This window comes from Glycine max, chromosome 19 (assembly GCF_000004515.6).
Source record: "Glycine max cultivar Williams 82 chromosome 19, Glycine_max_v4.0, whole genome shotgun sequence".
Lineage (NCBI taxonomy): Eukaryota > Viridiplantae > Streptophyta > Magnoliopsida > Fabales > Fabaceae > Glycine > Glycine max.
Genome location: NC_038255.2, coordinates 26,540,761 through 26,548,849, shown reverse-complemented (window position 1 = coordinate 26,548,849; position 8,089 = coordinate 26,540,761).

Below are 8,089 nucleotides of genomic sequence, written 5' to 3'. Positions count from 1 at the left end.
TCCTTGAGAAGCTTTCTTGAGAAAACTTCCTTGAGAAGCTTCTTTGAGAAAACTTCCTTGAGAAGCTAGAGCTTAGCTACAGATACCCCTCTAATAACTAAGCTCACCTCCTTGAGAAGCTTCCTTGAAAAGATTCCTAAAGAAGCTAGAGCTTAGCTACACACACCTCTCTAATAGCTAAGCTCACCTCCTTGAGATGAGAAGCTTGAACTTAGCTACATTCCCCCTATAATAGCTAAGCTCACCCCCATGAAAAAATACATGAAAATACAAAATAACTCTCTACTACAAAGACTACTCAAAATGCCTCGAAATACAAGGCTAAAACCCTATACTACTATAATGGCCAAAATACAAGGCCTAAATGAAGGAAAAAAAACCTATTCTAATATTTACAAAGATAAGGGCGCTCATACTTAGCCCATGGGCTCAAAATCTACCCTAAGGCTCATGAGAACCCTAGGGCCTTCCCTTGGATCTCTGGCCCAATCTACTTGGAGTCTTCTATCCAATGCCCTTGTGGGGTAGGATTGCATCACCTTTGCCATCCAGAGACAAGCGAGTCCGTTGGCATGCGAAGATAATTATGATCATTCTTTTTTGTTGTTTTCAAGACTATTGAAGTCTCCTTTGCCTTCCAGAGACAAGCGAGTCCGTTGGCATGCGGAGACAATCATGGTCATCTTTTTTTTTGTTTTCAAGACTATTACAATCTCCTTTGCCTTCCAGAGACAAGCGAGTATGTTGGCATGCAGAGACAATCATGATAATCCTTTTTGTTGTTTTCAAGACTATTACAGTTTTCTTTGCCTTCCAGAGACAAGCAAGTCCATTGGCATACGGAGAAAATCATGGTCTTCCGCTTTCATTGTTTTGAAAACTATTATAGTCTTCTTTGCCTTCTAGAGACAAGTGAGTCCGTTGGCATACGGGGACAATCAGTGTCTTCCGCTCTTTATATTTTCTAAGACTATTAGAGTCTTTCGTCAAGACTTCAAATGTCTCCCTTACTGTGCAAGACTTCAAGGTCTTTTGTTGATATATCTGATGCCTCATATGCTCTTTCTTTTGACAAGTTTCGCTTATTAGGCTAGTGGTTGATTGGATGGTGAGATAGCTCAAACGAAATTAGTGTCTCCAATTAAAGATAAGTAAAGAGGGACAACTGTCATACCCGAATTTCGTCCGAGGACAATCGTTGGCCAACATTTGGATTCTTGCTCACCGAATTAAGCTGCGTAACACTAATTGTCGTGCAATCCGTAGGGTTTTGTGACGTTTTGGAAGGAAATGTGCAAGATGTTCACAAGAGGGGAAAAATGGTCACTTTGGGAACATTTTCCAGCCCCTGGGTGATGCAATCCTACCCCGCAAAGGCATTGGATAGAAGACTTCAAGAAGATTAGGCCAGAGATGCAAGAGAAGGCCCTAGGGTTCTCATGAGCCTTAGGGTAGATTCCGGGCCCATGGGCTAAGTATGAGCCCACTTATCTTTGTATATATTGGATTAAGGTTTCATTATTTTTGTGCCTTGTATTTAGGGCTCCATAATATAGGTAAGGTATCCTAGAAATGTAGGATTTTTCAGCCCTTGTATTTTAGGGCACCTAGACTAGTTTTTTTTTGTATTAGGGGTAGTTTTGTAATTTCACATGCATTAAGTGAATATTTGATGTGTGTGGTTGGAAATAAATTTAATTGAATTGTGAGAAGCCCAATCCAATTAAATTTTAGAGGGGGAGGTGAGCATTTGCTTGCTACACCCCATTGCCACACTTTGTGCATGTCCTTCATGCTTTACATGCCTCGTGACACCTAAGCACACTTAGTGGAGAATCTTGGACTTTATCTTGGATTATTGGGTTGAACCATAGCTAAAATTCACTAATCATAATTAGTGAAATTTTGGCTCCAAAATTTGGCTCCGCAAATTCAAGTGAAATCTGAATAGAAATTCAAATTTTCCTCCAATTTTGTGTGACACTTAGGCTATAAATAGAGGCCATGTGTGTGCGTTTTTTGAACTTTTATCATTTGAATATTAAACTTCAGATTTTAGACCTCTTTTAGAGCACAAAATTTCGTGCTCTTCTCTTCCTCTCCCTTCATTCATCTCCTTCTTCCTCCAAGCTCTTATCCATGGCCTCTTATGGTGGTGAGCTTCTTCTAGACTCATCTTCTCCTTGAGGTGGCATCTCCTCTCTCTCTTCCTTCTCCATTCCACTGCCATTCATCTTCCAAGAAGCAAAGGAATCCATTGATGAAGAAGATCCTAGGCCTACAAGCTCCAATGGAGCTTACATCATGTGGTATCAAGAGCATCTTCATCTAGGTGATGTTTTTTTGCTTCCTCTATCTTTTTGTTTGGTGAATTCTCTTTAATTCCTTGTTCTTCATTTTATTTGCCATGTATGTCCTCCATTATCTTGTGGTTTGGTGCTGTTTAGAGTAGATTCAAAAAAATAAACCGATTAAATCTTAGATCTACACTTGTTCTTGCATTTCTATGGTTCAAATTTTGTAGATCTACTCTGGAATCATGTTTTTGTGTTGATTTTAGGTTCTATCATTTTTCATTCATAATATTCTTGTGTTGAACCTTAGATTTAAATTTTCTTCCAAAATATTGATTAGAAAAAAAAACACAAAAATCTAAGTGTAAATCACTTAATCCATGTTGTCTTAGAGTCATGTTTGGTCATAGTAATTGTAACATTATGTTCTAAGTTTGTGTTGAATTTTTATTTTGTTTATTGAATTCTAGATATATTTGTTCATGTATTCTTGTCATTCTTAGCCTATCTTTTTAATTTTGAGTCTAATTCATGCATGTTATTTAGTTCATAACATGTTCTAAATCAATTCCTAGAAGTAGTCTTGTTGTTGAACTCTTTTTTTTTTTTTTTTGTTTTCTAAGTTTCCTACATGATGCCTATGATGAAGTTGAGTTGCGGTACTGAGTTGTGGCTGGATTTTTGAATCAAAATAAGTCTTAAGCTCTCTTGAATTGTGTTATTCAAGATAATTGAGCATAAGCAAACACAAATTGTAACTATCCAAGCCTTAAGCAACATAAACACTACTCTTGATTTCTAGGTTGAAATCGCTGGTGCTGACAGCTTGAACATACGAACTTGTATAAATTACTGGGAATTGGTCACTACGTGTTTTGAGCTAAAATGTTTACTGAATTTTCTAGACATCTGGAAAAAAATTATGAAAAAAGAACCAATTGATTTGGATTAAAATAAAAAATAATAAAAATCACACAAGTTGGCTGAAAAATCAGTGTCCAGGAAAAAAAAAGTGAAAGGGAAGTGTGCTTGTTGTTTTGGCTCAAAATTTGTTCTATAATTGGTGCCTATTTTATACCAATCCTAGTTCTGAAATTTCAATTGAAAATTACTGTGAATACAAGTTCCAAAACTAGAGGTTTCTTGAGTCTTTTTTTAGTTTTTCTACTCTACTCTAGAGCCATTCTAGGTTTCTCTTTGAGTCCTAGCTTGCTTTTGTGTGCTTTTCATTGCTTTAATTGTTGAATAATCCTTGAAAACTTGTCGTGTTAAAACTCTATTGGTTAGCTTTCATTTCATTTTTTTTTGTCTTTGGTTATTGCTTGTCTCTTTGTTTCCTTGTTTGTGAGTTGCCATATAGGGAATTGGAAAGGAGGATTGGTGCCATCCCTTGAAGAATTTGAGTCAAGAAGTAAGGGGCCAACCAACTTAAGAGCTATTGGACTAAGAAGCACTCCAAATTGAGTGAATCACCAAAGAGAGAACAACCACCAAAATTGAGGACCTTTTTGTAATTTTTTTTAATTTAGAATTTACTTACCTTCATTGCTTTCAAATTTTGTAACAAAAAGGCCTTTCATTGGAAGTAAGTTGGGAGCCTCCAATAGGTCACGCTACTTCCATTTGTGTGTAATAATTTTAGGCAATTTTCCCTTAGGATTGTGAGTGTTTTGTTGGGAACCTTAAATGTGGTCATCCAAACACTCTTAGGATTCACCTAGTTTACATTTCTTGCTTACTTTCATAGCTTATTTCCTTTACCTTCCATTGTCAAACCACCTAGATAGCTTGCCTTTTACCAATTAGTTTTTACCTTATCTTTCACACCTCTTTTAGTGTTTATTTTGGCTATTTTCAACCATAGTTTCTTTTACCTTTTGTTTTCAAGCCCCCAACAAGAAAGAACCACAACTTAGAAACCAACATGATTCTTCATTCTTCATCTAGTGTTAATGGTGAGGGTTCTACTCCTAAGGACCCTTTGTATCAGATATTAGATGAGTTGAGATCCCTTAAGTTGTGGAAAGAAAAACAAGAGAGAAAAGAAAAAGGAAAAAAAAGAGTGGAAGAAATAAGTCAAGATGAAAAAGAGAAAATAAAGGAAGAAGAAAGAAGGAAAATACTAAAAGAGTTAAGAAAAGAAAAACATGCCTCCTATAGTAGTCATAACTCTTGCAAGAGCCTAAGTGAAGAACTTTGTGACTATTATGAAGGAAGGCATAGGGCACATTGATGCAAGCTCCATTGGAGCTTGTAGGCCTAGGATCTTCTTCATCAATGGATTCCTTTGCTTCTTGGAAGATGAATGGCAGCGGAATGGAGAAAGGGAGAGAGAGAGGAGACGCCACTTCAAGGAGAAGATGAGTCTAGAAGAAGCTCACCACCATAGGAGGCCATGGATAAGAGCTTGGAGGAAGAATGAGATGAATGAAGGGAGAGGGAGAGAAGAGCACGAAATTTTGTGCTCTAAATGAGCTTTGAAATCTGAAGTTTAATATTCAAATCATCAAAGTTCAAAAAAATACACACACATGACCTCTATTTATAGCCTAAGTGTCACACAAAATTGGAGGGAAATTCAAATTTCACTTGAATTTGAAATTGAATTTGTGGAGCCAAACTTTGGAGCCAAAATTTCACTAATTATGATTAGTGAATTTTAGTTATGGTTCAGCCCACTAATCCAAGATCAATTACAAGATTCTCCACTAAGTGTGCTTAGGTGTCATGAGGCATGAAAAGCATGAAGGACATGCACAAAGTGTGACTATATGATGTGGCAATGGGGTGTAGTAAGCAAATGCTCACCTCCCCCTCTAAAATTTAATTGGATTGGGCTTCTACCAATTCAATTAAATTTATTTCCAACCACACACATCAAATATCCACTTAGTGCATGTGAAATTACAAAACTACCCCTAATACAAAAACTAGTCTAGGTGCCCAAAAATACAAGGGCTGAAAAATCCTATATTTCTAGGGTACCCTACCTACAATATGGAGCCCTATATACAAGGACCAAATATAATGACATCCTAGTCTAATATGTACAAAGATAATTGGACCCAACCTTGGCCCATGGGCTCAGAAATCTACCCTAAGGTTCATGAGAACCCTAGGGCCTTCTTCAGCAGCTCTAGCCCAATCTTCTTGGAGCCTCTTGCTCATGGTTCTAGTGATTGGTCCCTTCCTAGGGAGGATTGCATCACACATCCTAGACCTCACTCCCATTGGAGAGAAAAGGAAAGAAAGCCTCAAGAGGCTAACATTAACCTCCTATACTTCCATAGGAAGGACAATGTAGAGGCTAACTTAGATTGGGAAATAAGGGTAGAGCAACAACTTAAAAGGAAGTCTACTTCAAAATCTTATGGCTATCACTCTTATCCAAAGAAAGACCAAGGTCAAGGCATCTTAGGGGTGACACCTTCTAAGCCCAAAGATGATAAGGGGAAGACAATAGAAAATCAACCCCTTAAGGCTAGTATGCAAGAGAAGACTACCTCCATAAAGTGCTTTAAATGTCTTGGAAGAGGGCACATTACTTCTCAATGCCCCACCAAGAAAACCATGATTATGAGGGGCCAAGACATTTATAGTAGCCAAGATGAGGCTACTACTTCACCTTCCTCTAGTGAAAGTGAAGAAGCAAAAGGGGAAGAATCTAATAAAGAGATCTACCCCCAAGAAGAGGGACAACCTTTAATGGTTAAGGAGGACTGTAAGGAGGTAAGTGTCTCCTCCAAGAGGTTAGCTAAGAAGGAAAGACATTTTGAAATAAAGACAAATATTAAAGAAATTTTCCCTTTTAGACAACCTCCACATTTTCTCCTTTGTAAAAAGACACTTGTTAGCATTGCCACACCTCTTAGGCTTGAGTTTATTCCTCAAGTAAAGGAGTTGTTGGATGAGGGTTTGGTTCGCAAGAGCTGAAATCGTTGTGCTTTGTTGGTGCCTAAAATAGGTATTATTAGGCACCAAATCCCTAAAATAGGTGGTATGATGAATACTTTGAGTGGTGCAACACTCTTTTGTAAAATCACCCGTGCACCCAACATCTTCATGATTTGTGTACATAGGGACTCATTAGGTAGGTTTGTTCTTATTTTTAGTTTCAATACAAACTTAGGTACTCATATGGGACACCTTAGGTTTGTCATACGTTTTGGTAGGAATAATCAACATGAAAATACAGAAAAAGGTATGTTTTATTGCATTATTTTTCTTAATTTTTTAAATAGTGATCAAGAGGTTTTCATGAACCCTAAGAGAATAAAGGTCATTCCTGAGTGGCCCACTCCACCAAGTGTAACAAAAATTTGGGGCTTCCAAGACTTAACAAACTTTTACAAAAGGTTTGTCCCATATTTTTCTATACCTGTAGCACCACTCATTGAGTTGGTGAGGAACCTTGTTCCTTCATGGGAAGATGCCCAGGAAATGGGTCTTCAGACCTTACCTTACTTCAACATACCAAACACCACTAATACATATGTTTTTGTTCTTTTTACAGGTGTTGAGGAAAAAAGCCCAGAGTTTCAAGAACCTCGAGATTTGAGGTCAAATCCTTTTCAAGGGGGAGGGAATGATGCAATCCTACCTCGCAAGGGCATTGGACAAAAGACTCCAAGAAGATTGGGCCAGAGATACAAGAGAAGGCCCTAGGGTTCTCATGAGCCTTAGGGTAGATTTCGGGCCCATGGGCTAAGTATGAGCCCACTTATCTTTGTATAAATTAGATTAAGGTTTCATTATTTTTGGGCCTTGTATTTAGGGCTCCATAATATAGGTAAGGTATCCTAGAAATGTAGGATTTTTCAGCCCTTGTATTTTAGGGCACCTAGACTAGTTTTTTTTTGTATTAGGGGTAGTTTTGTAATTTCACATGCATTAAGTGAATATTTGATGTGTGTGGTTGGAAATAAATTTAACTGAATTGGGAGAAGCCCAACGCAATTAAATTTTAGAGGAGGAGGTGAGCATTTGCTTGCTACACCCCATTGCCACATCATATAGTCACACTTTGTGCATGTCCTTCATGCTTTACATGCCTCGTGACACATAAGCACACTTAGTGGAGAATCTTGGACTTGATCTTGGATTAGTGGGCTGAACCATAGCTAAAATTCACTAATCATAATTAGTGAAATTTTGGCTCCCCAAATTCAATTTCAAATTCAAGTGAAATTTGAATAGAAATTTAGCACTTGAAAGGGGGGCTGAAGGAAGGGTCTAACACCTGAAATCAACAAGATTTGAGTGAAATTAGTGAGAAGAAGGAGAAAGAAGAAGAAAAATCAAGGCCGAGGCACTTCCGTAACGTTTCTGTGATCGTTCTTCGTCCGTTCTTGGTCGTTCGTCGACTGGTTAGTTTTCTATTTTGAAGCTTTGAATTCATTCTATACACCCTTAGGGGTCCATCCTTGCTTTGCGTCTTCATCTTCATTCTTCTACCATCGGTGATCTTTTCCTTTGATTAAAAATCAATTTCAACCAATCATTTGTGTTGTAATCTCATTTAATCACCGTTAAAATAAAACTCAACTGATTGTTTGTGCTCTAACCTCGGTTAATCCTTGAAAAAATAAGTGTTAATCGGTCATTTCCTTTGAAAGTTCTCTTTTAATGAGTTGGAAAATAACCAAGTGAAACCAAAACTAAAATCAACTCATAATCAAGCTTTTGTACACAAGGAAATCGTTTGAATCCGTTCGAAGGTCCAATGCCTTAAAGGTCTTTTTTACTTTTATCAGTTAAAACAAACAGTTTAAAAGTCTAAAATCAACACTCCGCAT